Source organism: Protopterus annectens, chromosome 8.part0 (genome assembly GCF_019279795.1).
Source record: "Protopterus annectens isolate FY-2018-M chromosome 8.part0, PAN1.0, whole genome shotgun sequence".
NCBI lineage: Eukaryota > Metazoa > Chordata > Ceratodontiformes > Protopteridae > Protopterus > Protopterus annectens.
The window spans coordinates 444,419,844-444,442,199 of NC_056741.1; the positions used below are offsets into that span (position 1 = coordinate 444,419,844).

The 22,356-nt window shown below is 43.0% G+C and overlaps 1 protein-coding gene across 1 annotated transcript in view; it reads left to right on the top strand.

The window, feature by feature from the left end:
- LOC122808865 (chromatin target of PRMT1) overlaps positions 1–22,356 on the top strand; it is a 550,938-nt gene that overhangs the window by 300,735 nt on the left and 227,847 nt on the right.

The following is a 22,356-nucleotide window of genomic DNA, read 5'->3' on the forward strand; positions in this document are numbered from 1 at the left end:
ATGGACGTTGGATCCAGTTCCAGATCTCATTTCTCACCCGTCAGGGATTCCTCATCCAGACCTGGACAATCTGAAGCTCACTGCTTGGTTGCTCCAATTCCCGTAATTATCAGGACTCCCGGTTTATCTTCTCCTATTAAAAGAATTCTGGTGGCGGCTCATAAATCTTCCACCGGGAAGGTGTACTATAGCAAGTGGAAACGTTTTTCTGTATGGGCTTCGCAGCGTGCATTGGATCCCTTTACTACTCCAGTTTCTGCGATGTTGGAATTCTTATCGGGAATTTTTCAACAAGGCGCCAGTTCCTCCATAGTCGAAGTTCAGCTGGCTGCAATTTCCAATTTTCATGTGTGGGTAAATAAGGCTTCCTTAGCATCTTCTAAGCTTTGCAAGACCTTCCGTAAAGGTATCTCCTTTCTCCTGAGACCACTAGTGAAGGATCCTACGCCTCAGTGGGTTCTTGCATTAGTGCTGCAGGCTTTGAATCTGCAGTTTCGGTGGATTTGCTATTTCTGTCATGGAAGACTGCATTCTTAGTCGCCAATACTTCTGCCAGGAGAGTGTCAACTTCAAGCACGATCGATCAAGGCCCTTTATATTATTTTCTATAAGGACAGTGTCTCTGCATACTAACCCATCTTTTCTTCCCAAAGTAGCTTCAGAGGCCACCATTAACCAGTTTTTTGTTTAAACTGTGAGCTTTCGCCGGCTAAGACCTGCATGCAATCAGCTGAACGCATAAGTGAAGCAAAGTAAATTTTTATCTGCACTTTTATCAAATAATACATGATTTAAAGTAATTTGTTTGTGTTGCATTGAGGAATATCTAGCTGGAAGTTGTGACTCTGTTTTACAGTAGGTTCCCACCCACCCTCCCTGTTTTTGTCTTGGTGTTAATCTTTGGTGGCTTTGAAACTGCCCACCCCTCTTGTAAATTTGCACTTGGATACCCCTCCTGGGCCCATCTCATTTGCTCACTCAAAAAAAAAAAAAAAAAAAATCTGCTTTTACTGTATTTGTGTTTCTTCCTACTTTATTTTGCTTTTGCGTCATCTTAAAAGTACTCAATTGTATTTATTACTGCTTGGTGTAACTCACTCTAAACCTTTTAGTTTAAGCACTTGGGCTTCAGACCAGTTGTTTTATATTAAGAAGGTTTGTGGTCTGCACTGTAGTGGCAGGACAGGTAGCTTACATCCTGAGTTGGGAACTGCTGATTGAAGGCTCAGTGTTTGTTATTCTAAAAGAGTATTAATTCTGGTTTAAGCACTTGGGCTTCAGGCCAGTTATTTTACATTAAGAGGGTTCGTGGTCTGCAGTCTTGTGGGAGGAGAGGCTGGACTCTGCCCTTCTGAGCTGGGAATTTCTGGTTAAAGGCTTATAGTGCCTGCATATTTGAACTGCTTCTTACTGAAATTGGTACACCTTGTTTGCTGTAGCATAGACTAGATCCAGGCCTGCTGAATCTAGCTTTGTTTGTATAACTTGAGCACTAATCCAGGCATTCTTTAAAGTATTAAATTGTATTTATTACTGCTTGGTAGTAACTTGATTAAAGTGTAGCTATCATTGGAAGTCTTTTAGATTAAGCACTTGGGCTTCAGGCCAGTTATTTTACATTAAGAAGGTTCGTGGTCTGCACTCTTGTGGGAGGAGAGGCTGGACTCTGCCCTTCTGAGCTGGGAATTTCTGGTTAAAGGCTTATAGTGCCTGCATATTTGAACTGTTTCTTACTGAAATTGGTACATCTTGTTTGCTGTAGCATAGACTAGATCCAGGCCTGCTGAATCTAGCTTTGTTTGTATGCTTGTTTGCTTATTTCCCTGAAACGCTAATTCCACCTAAAACGTGGCTTTTCAGCACTTCTGTGGATCCCTAGTGATATCTGCATTGCTTACTGTACTTATTTCCTTGTTTCACTTGAAAGAAAGTTACTGTTTGTCGTTTTTGCATTTAAGTCACCTGTGACGCATTCCATTTAAGTTACCTGGCACTTGCTCACTAAAGCAATTATATAAGTCAGCACTATTTATTTATTTATTTTACATTTGTTGACCGGGCTAGTCTAGCTGGATATATTTCCATTTTCAGTAGAGGCCCGGGGAGAAAAGCTCCACACACATTTTAACAAAAAAGTCAAAAATAAACAAGCAAATGGACAAATCATCATAGATGAAAAGACAAATTAAAAAAAAGTACTCAATAACAGGTATAAACATGAAAAGAATCACATTTCTAAGAATAACAGTATTAGCTGTAATAACATCAAGAACAAGGCACAAAACAGAGAGCAAAATTGACTTATAATATTATATAGAACTAATCTTAGTAACAAAAGGAGAAAGAGAAACTCTATAGTAGGAGAGGAGGAAGGGAAGCAGTTTAAGAAAAGTGAAGGAAATGTTAAAAAAAATGGATGAGAGAGATTAACATAGGGGAAAGAAGAAACAGAAAAACTCTAAAAGGAGATAGACTGAAGCAGACTCAGAAAAGAGAGAAAGAAAGTAAAGTAGTAGGAAAGTGCAGAGTAGTAGGAAAGTGCAGAAGAGGTAAAAGATTAGTCAGGTTTTGTACAGGAACAGAGCCAGTGGCTTTGGAAGTAATCTTTGATTTTATGTTTAAAGAGAGGCAGAGATGTGGTAAGTGTTATATCGCTAGGAAGCAGATTCCAGTTCCTTCCTACAGTGTTATTGAATAGAGTCACCAGCAGAATTATTAGTCTTTGTTATAGTAGCCATAAGTTTACTGGAAGAGCGAAGGGAGTTTAGGTTGTTATAAGGGATTAAAAGTTTAGAGAGTATAGGGGTTTTATTGGGTTGGTATAGAATTTTATGGGCAATAGTGAGTTGAGGGATTAACAGAAGGTTTTGTAGTTCTAGCCAGCCTAGAAGTTTCAGGTTAATACAGTGATGAGTTCTAAAAGGGTTACTAGTGGCAAAACGGGCAATGTTGTTGTAGCAAGTAGCCAGTTTGTTAAGGTTGGCTTTCCTAAGGTTAGTAAAAAATGGTGAGGCATAAAGAAGAGTTGACAAAAGATGGGAGTGGGCAATCTTGGCTCTGGATGAAGAGGTTAGGAAAGGTTTAATTCTATATAAGCTTCCTATTTTTCTATTGACTATTTTAATGGTGTTGTTGATATGCTGATCAAAGGAGAGGTTATTATCAATTGTTATTCCTAAAAGTTTTGTTGTTGGATCAGGAGTAATGAGAGTGGCATTATTTGAGGAGATGGTGAAGTCCAAGGGAGTGGACCGTGTGCTAGGAGAGAAAAGGAGAAGTTTAGTCTTTTTGGCATTGAGGAGGAGGTTACGTCTGGTGAACCAAGTTTCTACTGTGTTGAAGACATTTTGAGTAATAGATGAAAGTTCATTAGGAGATGAAGCAGAGCAGATAAGGGTGGAGTCATCTGCATATTGAATGCAGGTTACTTGAGGGATTACTGAGTGGAGATCATTGATGAACAGGGAGAAGAGAAGAGGTCCTAGAATGGAGCCTTGAGGTACACCGATGGAAACGGGTGTGAGTGAGGAAATTTGGTTTTCCCAACAAACTGCTTGTTGTCTATTGCTGAGGTAGGATGTAAATCATTTAGTGGCAAGATTATCAAAGGAGAGGGATGTAAGAGTGTTAATTAAAATGGAGTGGTTGACCATATCAAAAGCTTTAGAGAGGTCGATGAAGAGAGCAGAAGAAAGAAGGTTGTCGTTGCGGTTCCTATTGATGGTATCTACAAATGATAGGAGAGCAGTGGTAGTACTATGATGTGGTCTAAAACCGTGCTGACAGTTTGCTATTATGTTGTTTTGAGAGAGATACTGTAAAAGCTGTTGAATACATTTTTCCATTATTTTTGCTAATGGAGAAAGGAGGGCAATTGGTCTATAGTATGAGTACTCAATGGAATTCCCACCTTTATGTAATGGGATAATATGGGATATTTTCCAGATGTCTGGGACGGTTCCCTCTTGGATTGTCCTGTTTATAAGTAAAAAAAAAAAGTAAAAAATTAAAAGCACTACGCCCTCACAAACTCCCCTTGAGTACCTTTTTCCCCCACTGGCCCTTTTTTCAATTTTAAAGGAATTCCCAATACTATTCTAGCATGTCCAAAGGTCAGTTGTCAATCTCCTCTAAGGTCCAGCTGGTGAATCTGGGAATCTTGAAGCAATGTTACAACTGCCTCATGTACACAGACAACCCTCTCCTCCTCCCAACAAATTCTAACACATGTGAGAGATGCAACCATATAGCCAAACTGGAGGCTAAGCTCTCTCAACTCAGTACTGGTGTAACCAGTCAGGAGGAGAAGGAAACCACACACACTACAATTCCAGTCTCACATAGACCTACCACAACAGCAAACCAAACGCATAAACACACAAAAACATACTCGGAGGCTCTAAATAAAAATCTGCCTAAGCAGCAGAGACCTCCAAAGCAGACACCCAAGCAACCGCTACCCCAAAACAAAACACGTGCAACACACAGCTCACAAAGCCAGTGTGCAGACCAGTCACAGCCCTTAAGGCTAAACAACACACCTGATACACTTGTAATAGGTGACTCTATCATTAGGCAGACTGATGTCCCGCTCACCAGGCTGAACAAGGAGGTCGTCACGGTGAGCTGCCTGTCGGGTGCTAGGATCCGCCACATAACGCAAGCAACTCGGGTCACTCCAAGGCAAGTACAAATATGACTCATTGTCCATGCTGGTGTGAATGACCTGAGACGTACCTCCCTGGACTACATGAAAAGAGACATAGAGGAGCTCTCTGAGCATGTAGCCCAGGCCGGTATGACCCTGACCTTGAGTAGCATCTTACCCTCACCAAGAATGATGCCACAATATGAAGACAAGATGATTAATTTCAACAATTGGCTTAAGTACTGGTGTCATTCAAAGGGGATCCAGTGCCTGTCAGCTTGGGATGACATGCTCGACAAGCCACGATGCTTCGCTAGGGACGGCTTGCACCTGTCACCCCTGGTCTTTTGGATATTGGCAAAGGCTCTTGCTACCCCCATAGTGCCTTTTTTTAGGCAAGGCTCAAAAACAAACCCACCTCCATAGGTATCACAAGGGATAAGAAACGAAGAGTAATGCTACTCAACGCCAGAAGTCTAAACCTCAAGATGCATGCACTCAAAACTCTCCTTAGCATGGAGAACATCGATATCTGTGCAGTAACAGAAACCTGGTTCAAGGCTCCCGAGAGCACCCCAGCACTACCAGGTTATACCTCATACCATGCTTTTCGGCCCCAAAACTTGGACCTAACCAGAAAAGGAGGGGGAGTATCAATATTCCTCAAAGATACCCACACCTCCAGGTTGGTGGCACAGCACGAAGCATCAGAGACTATCCATGTGCAGCTAACAGTGGGTAAAACTGCCTTCCGGTTTATAGCCTGCTACAGACCATCCTCCCAAACCCAGGAACCCCACTCTGCCTTCCTGAGAACACTGGAAAATATGAAGGTCTCTCCAAACACCATTATATTGGACGACTTCAACTACCCAAACATAGACTGGGAGCATTACTCTAGCTCCAACACCCTAGCTGAAAGGTTCCTAGAATTTATAAACTCAAATGCTATGGAACAACTTGTTACCACTCCCACAAGAGGGGAAAACATACTGGACCTGATCATCACCAACATGGGGACTCTATGCTCCAGACCAGAAGTGTATCCCTCACTGGTAAGATCAGACCATAAACTAATCTCACTGGATATTCACATCCAGACCCCACCCCCTGCCCAGAAAACCACAGTGAAAAACTTCTCTAAAGCAAATTTCACACTCCTCAAAACTGAGGTGGAATCCTTCAAAGCACCCGGGCCTGTGGAAAATACGGCCCAGACCGCAGAATCCTTTATAAACGCATTCTATGAACACCTTCAGGAATGCATGGATCATGCAATCCCAAATAAAACCAAGACCCAATCTTCCAAAGGCAGACGTCCTGTCTGGTGGACCCCAGCCATAAACAAAACTATACAATAGAAGGAGGAAGCTACTACATGATAGAGCAAAATCCCAAAAAGGGAAGGCATCTCTGATCAGTGTTAGCAAAAAACTATGGGCACTCATAAAATCGTCTAAGACCAGCTTCGAGAGAAAAATTGCACAGGACACTAAGGATAATTACAAGGCTTTCTTTAGTTATGTTAGGAACCTGGGTGGGAATTCCCAGATATGCTCAGAATTAGTCCAAAATGACAAAAAATACACCGAACCCACAGACATTGCCAACATCCTAGCTGACAGGTTCAGCGCAAACTCCCCCCCCCCACTCTCGTGGGTCGAGATGGGTGAGAGGTTTGTAGTTCGGCAATAACAGTGAAACCCCTATCTCGACCCATGTTAAAACTGTTCCTAGGTTGGCTTTTGGTGTTTGACATTACCGATTTTGAATTTCTGTGTTCAACAAAAGTGTAGTCGACTGAGTTTGATTCGGACATATGATAGTAAACCGTCCCTTACACCTGGGACATTACCCAGTTGTCCATCTGTCGCATTCAAACCATAACCTCTCTTTCCAAGTCTCTTCCTCACATCAGCTGTCTGTCTCAAATTCAGCATCAGTGGCATTTAATCTAGGGGCTCTAAGTCCTTGCCCCTTGATTATATTTTTGAAAATATGTCTTAAGGTGCATGCTACATTTATGCAAGAGGGTGTTCTTGTAGCTTGCATTTCTATATACATCTGTATTAAACGTGCCATCTGTCAGGGTCACAGTCATTTTCATTGTCACAGTAATGTCAAAGTTCACTTCTGATCTTGAGGATGTCATAGTAAATCTCAAAAACGAGGTAGCACCATTAACGTACTCTTAGAAGCTTGGTAATTCAAGAGCATTGCCAGTAATTCAAGCTTATTACCTGTCCATAGGAAAAAAATCAACAAATCACCTATAAAAGGGGATTTGTCCTAAAGTCATGCGTGTCTAGCATAGTTTTCCTCCCACATTACCATATTGGTGTAGCTATTGGCACTAGACGTCCCCATAGCTACGCCATGTTTCTGCAAATAGAGACCCATTGAACATAAACATTGTTCTCTAAACTCACTTCCATATAAAAACCCCAGTAGATCAATCAGTCTGTCGTCATACTGACTGTACTTGTTTAAATATCACTTCATGCAATCCAAACCAAAGTCGTCATGGATTACTGTAAACAGGACTGAACGTCCATTGTGACCAGAAGATGGTTAGATGAGTGGCCAACTGTGTAGATATGTAAATCACCTAACTGAATCCTTATTATTGATGCCCCCACCCCACCCCTTCCAACTACCACAGCTTTCATTAGAGAAGTGTTAATCCATTCCATCCTTGAAACAGCCAGCCGGTCTTCTGTCCATGCATTCTCAAAACACAAGTCTTGCTGCTGCTTCTAGAGCCAAGGCTGAGTTTGCCTCAGCTGTTCTGGAAGGGCACTCTCATCTCCATCTTTCTACACTTCCCTAGAGTAGTTAATGCAACAGTGACGGTACTCAACCTAATTTACGGCAGTTATGTAAACAACTGTACTTGGTAAGAGCTTGAGCAATAAACTGCTACTTTTTCAGGTCTGACATTCTTAAAATGAGAGATTAAAGATGACCACTAATAAAATTCAAAGAAAACACAGCAACCCTGATCTGCATGTGGGAGCATTTGTAATGCAGAAAACTTCAAAATCTGAAATTTTTTTTTCCATTCTGCTGTGCTGTTTGATGTAAAATGGAATGTACAGGGTAAAGTGCTGGTAGAGATTACGTGGCTTTAAGCAGCTACAGGTGGACATTGCAATACTTCATTGTGCTGTGTTCTTTGCCATCACACTGAACCGGTTACACATTTGTTCTGGTCAGCTCTTGGATGTTCTTCGTATTTCACTGTTGCAGTCATCACACTTGGGTTATCTCCCTGCAGGTAGCCCTCAGTCGGCCCGAATACCCGAGTCTTCCATGATGTCAGGTCGTCAGGGGTATAAAACAGGCAGCCGACTCCATTACATCAGTCTTTCTTGCCGAGGAGGAGCCCGAAGCAGTTCGCAAGTGCCGGTTGGCTGCTACGTGTAATTTTAGTTTTTGAGTCAATAATCCTGATGTCTTCTAAGGCTAAGTACCCCCTTGGGGATCCTTTTTTCTTGCTCTAAACGATGTCAGAAAAAGTTAATTTTCTCGCCTGTGGAAAGCAAATGCCACACCGAGACTTCCACTCTTACTGCGTCACTTGTTTAGGCCCAGACCTCGACGTCCCCATATGTTCATGATTCACTGTTGCAGTCATTACATTTGGGTAATCTGCTGGCAGGTTGCCCTCAAGTCGGCCTGAAAAACGGTCTTGGGTCCTGCGTTGGTTGCCGTCTCCTCTTCCATGACATCAGGTAGTCAGGTAAAGCAAATACCTCAGATATTTTCATTCTTACTGCGTCACCTGTTTAGGCCCAGACCACGATATCCCTTGCTGTGTTTTGTGCCTTGTTTAACACCCAAACCATTTGTCATTGGGCTATTTTTGTTGCTAAATTCTTTCGCTGTCATTCTCCGTTTTCCAAAATGGCTTCGATAAGCCATCCAACTGCCGATGATCTGAAAAAATGTAAAGATGAAGACAGAGACAGACTGCATAGGTCCAAAACTGCTGACGACGCTTTCGTTATGCTAGTAGCCAGTCCGCCAGTACTCAGTGAGGCCCCTTTGCAGCCGCTGATGCCAGCTTCTATGGATTTGCAGGCTTCTGAGACCCATTTGGAGTCTGGTATGCCGCAAGATGCTTCTTCGACTATGAACCCAGCGGATGTCTACCTTGGATGGGTCCAGAGATGCTGTGCAGGCACTGGCTTCTGAGGGTGTATCCCATCCTACTGATATTTGAATCAAGCCAAAAAACAAATGCTTAGAATGGCTGAAGACCTAATTACGCTAATTAGGGGAAGCCAGCCTTCCCCTGCTAAGAAAGAAAGAATTGAGTTACCTTCTGATTATACAGACCAGGAGTCCAATAACTCTGACCCTTCTCATTATTGGGACATGCCCTTATCAGCCTATGAGGATTCAGATGCAGAGGATTCCATTTCCTCTGCCTCTCCTCCAGAGGACTTTTCCTTTGGTGAAACCTTGCATACTTTGAGAGCATTTCCACTGGGAATGCCAAGGCTATCCTCAGTCCAAAAAGAGACTCAGAGAATTTAGAGTTGCCTCAGCACAGGCCTCTAGCTATACCCCCTGTCCTGGATGTTGTAGATGATGTTTTTATGGAATCCAGTCTTACTCCAGACACATTACCCCCAGTCCCTAGGAAACCTAACAGGTACTGCAGAGTACTTGATTCCCACAAGTATCTTTTCAAGAATCCTACTGCTGATACACCCTTGGGATCACTTCTGTGTGTCTGCTCGACAGTGGCACAGGAAAAAAACTTTCTTGGGTGGTGTAAGCCAGGGAACCTTGTTGACTAGGCTTACATAGACCCTTGGGCCGATAACTTAGTACATACCTATGAACCTGTGATCCAGAGATAATTTCCCAGGGTCTCAGAGGTATTAAGGCTACTACAGCCAAAAATCCTACCCCTTCGGACAGGGATTCCAGAGCTTTAGACAGGGAAAGAAGGTATATACCTCTGCAACGCTTGCTATCAGGGCATTGAATTGCAAGTTTCATATGCTGAAGTACCAGCAACATATGGAACTATTTAAACAAAAAATGGTTAGATGTGACCGTAAAACCAAAAAGGGTGGGGGTATAGCCATTTTATACAAATCTAAACTCTAGTATCACCCTTCAATATATTCCTACCACCAGACACCAATTCAGAAACCCTTACTGACAAACTTCAGACCAACAACTCAAAATCTTTCTATCTAATTTGCACATATCTTCCCCCTGGAAATGATACCAATACTCTTGAAAACATACTTAGTTACCCCTCTACCCATCTACCTCAGGAGACCATAGTACTTGGTGACTTTAATATAGACTGGGTTACCTGCAGTTCCCTAATCCAACTAACCACATAAATCTGTATGGATTCTCACAAATTATAACCACTCCTACTAGAATCCATAAGCCAAGCAGTAAGGAAACCACCCTAGACTGGATCCTTATCAGCAGCCACCTTGATTCCTATAAACCAGGAACCCTTCCTGATATCAGTGACCACATGCTAACCTACATTATTAAACCAAAGAGTCCATATCCCAATTACTAACAACTTTAAAACCTCTCGCTCCAAAAATTTTTTTAATCCAGAGAGCTTCCTAAATGAACTGAAAACATGTGACTGCTCACCAATGTCTCATCTTCAACTTGATGAAGCAGTGACCTATTTTAACACTAAATTTCTTCAAATCTTAGATTACCATGCCCCCTATCGCTCTTCATGAATTAGAACCAAAATTGCCCCCCTGGCTCACACAACAAACTTAGGAAAAACATCCTCCTTAGAAGTAAAATCTGGGCTAAATGGAGAAGCCTCCAAATGTCCATCAGATCACCTTTACTTTAAACAGTTAAATGCCACCAAGAAAGATATTCTTGGAGACAAAAGAGTTACCTTCATCTCCAACAAACCCATCCACAAAGATTCTGGAAAAGTATAAACAAACTTCTTCAGCCAGGACACTCCAACTCCTGCCCCAGCAGGATTCAACCATAATAACTCCAACCAGATTCCCGACACTTTTAATATCTACTTTACTGAAGCCATTCAAACACTAGCCAATACTCTGCCACCAATGACCACCTCACCATTAAATTCCACTAAGACTCCTTCTCCCACCTTTCAAACACAACCTGTACCTACATCCCTAATCCGTAACCTCCTTCAAAAACTAAAACCTTGCACCCCATGTGCTGACTGCCAACTGAATACCTGCAGATTGCAGCAAAAGCCATAGCCTTATCCCATCTCCATCCTTATAAATGGAACTATTTTAGAAAGCAAAATTCCTGCCATATGGAAAGTATCCCACATCATCCCATTACATAAAGATGGGTCATCTACTGAACTCTCTAACTTTTCGGCCTATTGCCTTACTCTCTCCAATAGCTAAGATAATGTAAAGATGCTTTCACAGACAACTACTTGACCACCTTCTACAAAATAACCTACTTGCAGGCCATTCCATAGCAAAACCACTGCCCTACTGTCCTTTTCTGACTCCATAAACAAAAATCGTAACAACACTTTTTCCTCGGCACTATTTATTGACCTTTCAAAAGCCTTTGATTTGGTAAACCACAACATACTTATAGACATACTTAAAAGCCCAATCACTTCACCCATAAGCATTACAATGGTTTAAGTCCTACCTGGAAAACAGCAAGCAGTACTTTGGGATAATCTTTCTACATCCCTCCCAGTGAATATTGGAGTACCCCAAGGCTCCATCTTAGGACCCCTACTCTTTTCATTATTTATTAACAATCTGCATACCCAAATTCCTCAAGCCACCTGCATACAATATGCAGATGACTCTACTTTAATTTGTTCAGCCAAAACCATAGCCTCTCTCCAATCCCTCACTCAAACTGTATTCAACAGTGTTGAAAATTTGTTCATGCAACACTGCCTCCTCCTGAACCTCAGAAAAACAAAATTATTGCTCTTTGCTCCAACTCTAAAATCACCTCAATTGTACTTCACAGTAACCTCAAACAATGGAACTAACATATATTCCCAGACACTACAACCCGTCTACTAGGAGTAACAATTGATAACAACCTTAGCTTTGATGACCACATTAATTCTACAATAAAGTCTGTTAAAAAATAGGCACCCTTTACAGACTCAAGCCCTTCCTCACCCCATCAGCCAGAATAAATATTGCCCAGACCCACCTTCTCTACCCTGTTCTATGCTTCTGCGATGTATACCAATCTAAGAACAACCTTACCAAACTTTCCACCAGTTATAATAATATAGCCAGATTTGCCACTGGTACCCCATTTAGAACTCATCACTGTTTCAACCTCAAACAACTGGGATGGTTAGAACTGCAAAACCAACTACTTTCTCAACAACTAGTTATCGCCAAAAGATCCTTTATCACCCTAACAATACCACTATCCTCACTAATCTGATTACACCATACAAAATTCTTGAAACACTAGCTCAGCTAATAAGCTCCTTGTTGCCACTACTAAGTCAAAAAAAGCTGGGGACTCACTTTTCTCCAACACAGTAGGTAAAAACTGGAACCAGCTTCCTGCTGAACTATCCACCCTTGCTTCAACTTTCCTATTTAAAAAAACATCTTGAATCTTAAATCTCACTGGCTTTGTCCATGCTCTAACCCTGACTGAAATCTTATTTCCCCTTCTTGCTCTCTCTACACTTCTCTTCCATACGATTCTTTGATGCTTACTTCATAAAAAAAAAATTTGTAATTTTGTTTCTCTCCCTGTTGGATATTAAGTTCAACCTACTAAATGACTTACTATTTTGTTCTTACCAACATAGCCAATGTACTGTAACTTACTTGACTAATACTGTATATTGTATTCTTTGTCACTGCTAGTGCTTGGAGCTTTTCTCCCCGGGCCTCTACTGAAAATGGACATATCCAGTTAGACTAGCCTGGTCAACAAATGTAAAATAAAATAAATAATAATTTCCAGATTGTGCAGAAAGTAAAGATTTACAAGATTTAATGCATTCTGCAAACCAATTTAGTTGGCATACTTTGCAGTGTGGCTTTGATGCCCTAGAAGCATCTTGCAGGGCTGCAGTCACTGTTTCTGTACTGAGAAGACATGCTAGGCTGAAGGAGTAAACCTTGCCAGATCATGTAAAATCCAAATTACTAGGCGCTCCTTTAAATGAGAACTGTTTGGCATCAAAGCAGAAGTAGTTCTTAAAAAGATGGAAGAAAAAGCTAAATCTATGCAAACTGTTAAAGAATTCTTACAAATGCAATCACCTAGATTCAATAGGCATTTCCCTTCAAAACACTGGTCCTTTCCAGCCCCTTACAGGCCTTCCCAGACAAGACCCAGGGGAAACAGGCCACCCAGACTACAGTCTCAGGGTATGCAGAGATCTAAGCAATGGAGTGCCCCCACCCCAAAAACAGGGAGTGGTAAACCACCCCCTTATGGAAAAAGTTCACAATGACTTCTCAAATCTACTTCCCAGCCCTGCCCAACTGCTTGTGCCCCTAGGAGGAAAACTTGCCCTTCATGCAAAAAACTGGATGCCCATCACTCAGGACCAATGGGTCCTCAACATTGTATCCCAAGGGTACAAATTGTACTTCCATTCACTGCCAACCCCAAGCGGGTTTCCAGACCTTCCTCCAAACCAGTGGGTAGACTCTCAAAAGCAAGTACTTCCCTGCTCAATATCAGAGCTAGTCAGCCTGTTCCTGTAAAACAAAGGGGTCAGGGTTTCTACTCAAGACTTTTCCTGGTGCCCAGAAAAGAGGGCTCTTGGCACCCAATCCTGGATCTTTCAATTCTCAACACCTTCTGGTGGTCCCAAAATTCAAGATGCTTACCCTGCAACAGCTTCTCCCTGTGCTAGCCAAGGATGCTTGGTTAGTCACTCTAGACTTAAAAGAAGCTTATCTGCACATCCCCATAAGGGAGTCATGCAGGAAATATCTACGTTTCAAGGCAGGATCTATGCACCATCAGTTCTCTGCACTTCCCTTTGGCTTATCTACTGCGCCCAGAGTATTCACAAAATGCCTGGCTCCAGCCATTGCATACTGTAGGCAGAGAAATATCCAAATTTTCTCATACTTGGACGACTGCCTGATTCAAGCAGACAGTCAGGAATTGCTCATTCAGCACCTGGCATTTGTAAAATGCCTTCTCACTTCATTGGGATACACCATCAACAAAAAGAAATCTTAGCTGGTACCCAGTCAAAAGATTGTATTCCTGGGAGCAAGCTTGGACACAACTTCCCAGATGGCATTTCTCACTTCAGAAAAACAGGTCTGACCGACTACTTCAAACAAATGGCCACCAGAACCCAGCTATCTGTAAGAAAAATACTGCAACCCCTACGGTTCATGGACTCATGTATGTTGCTAATTCCATATGCAAGACTGTATATGAGGAAACTTCATTAGTACTTAAAGTCTTTGGTGCCAGCATTCTCAGGACCTGGAAACTTGTCTAGGTGCCGAGTTCCTTTGGTGGGCAGAAGCATGCAACCACAACAAGGGACTGCATTTCACTCAACCCTATGCCGTCCATATCCTGACAACAGACGCATCGGACTATGCATGGGGGGCTCACATGGCAGGCAAATGCATTCCGGGCCACTGGACCCCAAGGCAGATTTTCCTGCACATCAACCAGAAAGAGATGCCAACTGTACAGAATACTCTTGACAGCTTTCAGATACCTAATCCTTCCAGGACAACTGCTGATAAAACAGACAACACCACAGTTATGTGGTACATAAGCAGGGGGGGTACCCATTCTAACCCACTCTGCAGGTTAACCATGGCCCTGTGGAACACAGCTTTGAGCAACCAAGTCAGTCTACAAGCTCAATTCCTGCCAGGCAAACAAAATTCACTGGCAAACTACTTAAGCAGGCATCTCCTAGACCCACACGAATGGAAATTGGAGCCCAATGCCTTCAGCGTTCTGATCCAGAGGTGTGGGACACCAGAGGTGGATCTCTTTGCCTCCGAGAACCACCAGTTAAGCAAATACTGCACCAGGAACCCTCACAGCAGCCCTGGAAGGTGGATGCCCTATCCTTTCAATGGGTAAACCTCTCATTCTATGCCTTTCCCTCCTGCCCCTTCTCTCTTGAGTACTACTCAAGATAAAACTCGACAGGCCAAGGGCAGTTATGATTGCCCCGGACTGGCCACTCCAGCATTGGTACCCACTCCTGCACAGCCTATCAACGGTGCCACCCTGGCACCTACAACAGAGTCCTGCCCTTCTATCTCAGCAGGAGGAACAGATTTTTTCATCCACAATTGCAAACCCTAAACCTTGCAGCCTGGCTTATTTCTTTTTTTACATTTGTTGACCGGGATAGTCCGACTGAATATATGTCCATTGTCAGCGGAGGCCTGGGGAGAAAAGCTCCACCTTAAGACAATTTCAGAAATCTTGACCATATACAATACAGATCATTTCAGACAGGTAAAATATAGTACTGTTACAGTAACATACCAACATACCTGACTTAAATTAAACATTTTGAGTAAAAGGATTAATAAAAAAAATTTTTTTTTTTTTTGAGGGTAACCTTGTTTATAAAGTTTACAAAACCTTAGGAGGTGAGCAACTACAGTAGGAATTAATAGAAAATATAAGAGCACCTGAAATAGCATGTTAAAGATAGATGGTAAAGAATGGCCTTGCTAGGGTGTGAAAGTGTCAGTCAGGATTTGTGCATGGGCAAAGCCATTGGGCTTTAAGGAAGAATCTTAATTGCTTCTTGAAAAGTGGGGTAGAAGAAAGGGCTGTTCAGTTGGAAGAGTGTTCCAAGAGATACCAATAGAGTTTGAGAACAAGCTATCTCCAGATTTGTTGTTGGACTTTAGGGTAGCTACTAATACCTTATTAGCTGATTGAAGGGTGTAGATTTTTATTTGGGCAGATAAGGGTAGAGAGTATGGGTGTATCTGTGGGATGGTGTAACATCTTGTGTATAGTAGTAAGTTGCTGGAAAAGAATCTGGCTTTGCAATTCCAGCCATCCTAGCAATTTAAGATTTTGGCAGTGGTGGGTTCGAAAAGGGGCACCAGTGGCAAATCTAGCTATGTTATAGGATGCTACCAACTTATGAAAATTCTTTTTGGATAAGTTGGTATAGATTGGGGATGCATAGAGAAGGGTGGAGATTGTGAGTGCAGCCTGGCTTATCCCTTGAATACCCCACCAGCAGCCCTCAGCAAACAGGTGCTGGACGTCATTCTTGAAGCCAGACGGCCTAGTACTAGGAAATCCTATGCTGAAAAGTGGAAAAGATAATGTTCTTGGATTCAGTCTAAAGGACAGGACACAGCAGTCCCCTCCTTGCCTTTAATCCTGGATTACCTAGCAGAGCTACTCCAGAGGCCTATCCTTTTCCTCCATTAAGATTCATGCCTCTGTCATCTCGGCTCATTTTAATACTTAGCACCTCTATTCTGTCACCCTCTCAAACGGTTCCTTAAGGCCCCCAAGGAGAGCACCCAACCCTGCCTGGAACTTTAACTTTGTACTGGAAAAGCTAGTGCTTCCCCCTTTTGAACCTGCTGCTTCAGCAGAGTTAAAATTCCTCTCGGAAAACAGCCTTGCTTTTAGCCATAACTTCAGCTAGAAGAGTGTCTGAGTTGCAGGCACTAATGGCTGTGGAACCCTTCATTATTTTCCATGCTGACAGGGTTTCCCTCGGGACTAACCCATCCTTTATGCCCAAGGTGGTGTCCAGTGTGGCTCTAAACCGATCCATCCATTTACTAACCTTCTTTCCTAACCCTCAGAATAAATGGGAAAGGATCCTGCACTCTTTGGACGTGCACAGACGTCTCAAGTCCTACCTCGATAGGGCTAAGCCTTTCAGAAAATCTGACCAGCTGCTAGTCAGCTTTGCTACAGGGGCAGAGAGAAAGGCCATTTCAAAACGAACCATTTCCAAATTGATAGCACACTGCATCCATTTCTGCTACAATCACCATGGAAAACCAACCCCTCAGGAGGTCAGAACACATTCCACTAGTGCTACTTCTACCTCTGCAGCATTTCTCAGAGAAGTCCCTACCAGGGACATTCTGAAAACTGCAACCTGGAGTTCTGTACACACCTTCACCAAGCATCACCACTTGCCTATCTTTTCCAAATCCAGGGCTGGATTTGCTGCAACAGTCTTGCAAGGCCTACTAGCCAGCCCTAACACTTCTTGACTGCCTCTACCCTTCCTCAGCTTTGGGTAGCAACCCAAGTGTGATGACTGCAACAATGAAACACTAAGAACATAGTATAGTTGTGTACACTTACCATAAATGTAGATGTTAGGGAGTATTCACTGTTGCAGTCCTGGTTTCCCTCCATCTAGCCCCCTGGCTTTCTATCTATCTCTCCTCTCTATGGCTATTCCTAATGGCATTGGTATTTACTTTTTACTGGTGGTGTTCCCCACCATATACTAGCTCCCTATTTGGGGGCTTCTGACATTTGGGGCAAGAAACACTGATGCAATGGTGTCTGCTGCATGTTTTATACCCCTGACGCCATGGAAGAAGCGAAATTGTCCGGCACAGAAATACTAACACTCTGGTATTCGGGCCGACTGAGGGTTACCTGCGGGCAGATAACCCAAGTGTGATGTCTGCAACAGTGCATACACTCTAACATCTGCATTTATGGTAAGTGTACACAACTGTACTTTCCCTTTGCTGTCCACTTAACTAGAAGCCATATGCACAGTACATTCAGAGTTTGATTCTGATCATTGCACAAAGAGAATTGCGGGTTGTGCGTTGCTTGATAAGCCTGTAGTCCCTTCCTTCTGCGGAAATTCTTTTTTCTAATAAGTGAAGTAATCCTGTCAGTTGTATACGACTTTGTAGTAAGTTAGGGATTCTGGTAAGTGGAACTAGCCTTTCGTGTGCTTGTATTTGTAAGACACCATCTGTGCTTTTTTTGTGTGATGTTCGTGTTTCACTGCTGCAGTCATTACACTTGGGTTATCCTGCCGTCAGGTGGTCCTGCATTCTGCCAGAGTTCCAAAGTCTTGGTCCGGCGTCTGTTGCTGTCGCTTCTTCCCTGATGTCAGTGCGCCAGGGGTATACAAGATGCAGCCGACGCCATTTTCTTCAGTCTTTCTTGCCGCGCGGTGCCCAAAGCAAAAGCAGTTCACAAGTGCCGGTCGGCGACTCCTGAGATTTTCAATTCGAATTTCAGAACCAAAGTCTTCTATAAAGCCAAGTACCCCATTGGGGAAACTTTTTCTTGCCTCAGACCGATGTCAGTAAAAGTTAGTTGTATTTCTTGTGGGAAGCAAATACCTCATAAGGATTTTCATTCTTACTGTATTCCATGCCTAGGCCCAGACCACGACGTCACTAGTTGTTGGTTTTGTGCTAGATTTAACAAACACGCTATTAAATGTCTGTTTGATTTTGCTCGCTGTTACTTTGGCCAAAGGTTTAATTATACCATGCAGTCGGAACAACCGATGACCGGAGTACACAAAAAAACGCAAAGACAAGGATAAGGACAGGCATCCAAGGCCCAAAACTGACAAAACCTCTTCTTGGCCAGTCGCCTGTTCTCAGTAAGCCGCTTTCGCAGCCCCTGACACCCGCTACCTCAGAGCCACAGGCCGCCTCCAACTCCCACGTGGAGATATCTAGGCCTCTGGATACTCAAGGTGTTGGGCCTATGGAAACTAACCCTTCAGATGGGTCCGGAGCCGCTAAATATATCTGCTTCTGAGGGTGTTTTGAGACCTTCACAGCTTACCATAAAAACTACAGCCAAGTCTAAAACTCCATTAAAGACAAAGAAGAAAGTACAGCATTCACCTGGACAGGCCTCCATGCCTAAAATCAAATGCTCAAAATGGCTGAAGACTTAATTACTCTGATCAAGGGTTCCCATCCCCCTCCTGATAGGCCAAGGCAGGATACAGACTGATTCCTCTGACCAGGTTTCCATTTCTTCAGATTCCTCTTCGGACCATGGATACTCTTTACCCCCCTATGAGGCACTCAAATGCTGAAAAATTTATTCCTTCAGCCTCTCCTCCTGAGGATTATTCTTTTGGGGAAACTTTACATACCACGAGGGAACATTTCCATTGGGAGGGCCAGGATTACTCAGAATACAAGAAAAGGCTCAGAGACTTTCTCTTATTACCTCAGCACAGACCCCTGGTTATTCCGCCAGTGGATGTTGTGGATGATGTGTTCTCTGAATCCAGTTTAAATCCCGATTCTTTGCCCCCTGCTCCAGTCAAGCCAGACAGGTACTACAGAGTCCCTGACTCTCGCAAATTTCTTTATAAAAACCCTACTGCTGATCCAGAAATTATTTCCCAGGGTCCCAAAGGGGTAAAGGCTTCCACAGCTAAGAATCCAGTTCCCTCTGACAGGGATTCTAGAGCATTAGACAGATGGGGGAAGAAAGTTTACACTTCTGCAACTTTAGTAGTGAGAGCTTTAAATTGCCAGTTTCACATGCTTAAATACCAACAATATTTAATGTCTCTGTTAAAACAGAAAATTATTACAATTTCAGAACATTCTGACTATAAGGAAATGCAGGAATTATTGCATGCAGCTGAACAAGTGGGAAAACATACTTTGCAATGTGGTTTTGATTCATTAGAAGCTTCTTGTAGAGCAGCAGTTGCAGGATCTGTGATTGGAAGGCATGCTTGGTTAAAAGAACAAGCTTTACCTGATCATGTTAAGGCTAAATTATTGGATGCTCCTGTACAGCAGGATATTTTATTTGGTGTTAAGGCAGAAGAGGTATTAAAGAAAATGGAGGATAAGGCAAAATCTATGCAAACAATGAGGGATTTCTTACAGGTACAGCCACCTCGATTTAGCAGAAATTGGCCTTCAGATAATTGGTCCTTTCCAGTGTCAGACAGACCACAAAGAGGCAGATACAGACGCCCAAGAGGCAGAACTCTGCCCCAAGGCTCTTATAGACCACGACAGTGGGGTGCTACAACCCCAACCCGAAAGGAGGTGAAGACAAGTCACAACCTTACAGGAAACGGTCCCAATGACTTCCCCCTTCAAATGCCAAACTCTTACCTTTTGGCAGCTCCCTTAGGGGGAAAAATAGCACTTTTTTCTCAAAATTGGCATACAATCACTCAAGACAAATGAGTTCTGAACATTGTGTCTCAGGGTTACAGGTTCCACTTTCACACTCTACCAAGGCTAAAAGGAATGCCAGACCTGCCACAAAATCAGTGGGCAGAGGCACAAAAACAAATTACAGCCCTCATGGACATGAGCGCTATCCAAAAAGTGCCACAACAGGGACAAGGATTTTACTCAAGACTTTTCTTGGTCCTCAGAAAGGACAAAGCCTGGAGACCCATACTAGACCTTTCTACTCTAAATACTTACCTGGATGTTCCGAAATTCAAAATGTTGACACTACAGCAGCTTCTTCCCATGCTGGGCAAGAAGGCTTGGCTTGTTACTTTGGACCTCAAAGAGGCATACCTGCATGTCCCTATCAGAATTGCAGAAGGTACCTCAGAGTCATAGCTGGTTCAATGCATTACCAATTCTCTGCACTGCCCTTTGGCTTATCTACTGCACCCAGGGTCTTCACATAGTCCCTGGCACCAGTAATTGCATTTTGCAGACAAAAAGGAATTCAAATATATCCATACCTGGACGACTGTCTTATTCAAGCAGAGAGCAAGGACATTCTTCTAAAGCATCTGGCGTTTGTAAAAAGGTTGCTAATTTGCCTAAGGTACACAGTAAACGAAAATAAATCAAAACTAGTGCCCTCACAAGAGATAATATTCCTGGGTGCCAGCTTAAATACGACGGCCCAGATGGCTTATCTCACGCCAGACAAGCAAGGACAACTGACTCGGTACTTTCAATTGATGGCAACAAAAACCCAACTCCCTTCAAGAAAAATTCTGCAGGCCTTGGGATTCATGGCATCTTGCATACCACTAATTCCCTGCCTACAACAGGAGTTTCGATGGTGGGCACAGGCATGTCAACCTCAACGAGGGACAGCCTTTCACTCTACCCACAGCCAGGCAGACACTAACAACAGATGCTTCGGATTATGCCTGGGGAGCACACATGGCAGGAAAATGTATTCAGGGCAAGTGGACCACAGACCAAATGCATGTTCACATCAATCAAAAAGATGGCTGTACAAAATGCCCTAACAGCTTTCAAGGACCTTCTGTATCCAGGACAACTATTATTAAAGACAGACAACACCACAGTTATGTGGTACATAAGCAAGGGGGCACTCATTCTTATTCTCTATTCAGACAAGCCATGACCTTGTGGAACACAGCTCTTAACCTATCAAGTTCATCTACAGGCACAATTCATGCCAGGAAAGAAAAATACTCTGGCAGACGACTTAAGCAGAAACATCATGGATCTTCACGAGTGGAAATTAAATCCACAAGTATTCAGCATAACGCAGAAATGGGGGTGCCCAGACATAGATTTTTTTTGCCACCCCAATGAATTGCCAACTACAAAAATTCTGCACAAGGACTTATCACATACAAGCATGGAAAGTGGATGCTGTCTCATTCAGCTGGAAAAGCCTAAAGGTTTATGCCTTCTCACCACTGCCTCTCCTTTCAAAAGTACTCCTAAAAGCCAGGCAAGAAAAAACACAGATTATCCCAATTGCCCCAGACTGGCCATGCCAGCACTGGTACCCAATCTTAAAGAACTTAGCTCAAGGCCCACCATGGATTTTACCTCAAACTCCGCACCTTCTGACTCAAGACAATCGGATCCTGCACAGTCAGCTCAAAACTTTAAACCTGACTGCATGGCAGATTCATTAGTCAAGCAGACAGCACCACTCTCTCTAAAGCTGTTATGGATGTCATTTTGGAGGCCAGGAGGCCTAGCACCAGTAAATCTTATTCAGAAAAGTGGAAGAGATTCTGTGCCTGGAACCAGTCTCAGAGCTTTGACCCTCTTGTCCCAAATATTCCTCCGATATTACAGTACTTGACTGAGATGCTGGACAAAGGACTATCCTTTTCATCCATTAAGATCCACGCCTCTGCCATCTCGGCTCATTATAACACAGATCCTCCTATTTTCTCTCCTCCATTGCTAAAACAATATCTCGGAGGGGCTAAAAACAAGACCGCCCCCGGAGAGTACCAACACCAACTTGGGACCTGAATTTTGTCTTGAAAAACTAACTTTACCTCCTTTTGAGCCAGTCAATTCAGCAGAATTAAAATATGTATCATGGAAAACAGCTCTGCTTCTGGCAGTAACCTCAGCAAGAAGAGTCGCAGTTACATGCACTAATGGCAGTGGAGCCTTTCATAATTTTTCACCAACACAGGGTTTCTTTAAGAACAAACCCTTCATTTATGCCTAAGGTGGTATCCAGTGTGGCTCTTAACCAAACTATTCATTTGCCAACTTTTTATCCAAATCCCCAGAATAAAGGGGACAGACTTCTGCATTCCTTAGACATACACAGACTGACAATTACATTTCTACTTGGACAAAATAAAAGCTTTCCAAAAAACTGAGCAATTGTTTGTAGCATATGCTGCAGGATCACAGGGAAAGGCTATTTCAAAGCAGACCATTTCAAAGTGGATAGGACATTGTATTTGGTTCTGCTACACACAGCATGGGAAACCTATACCTAGTAACATTAGGCCACATTCCACCAGGGCA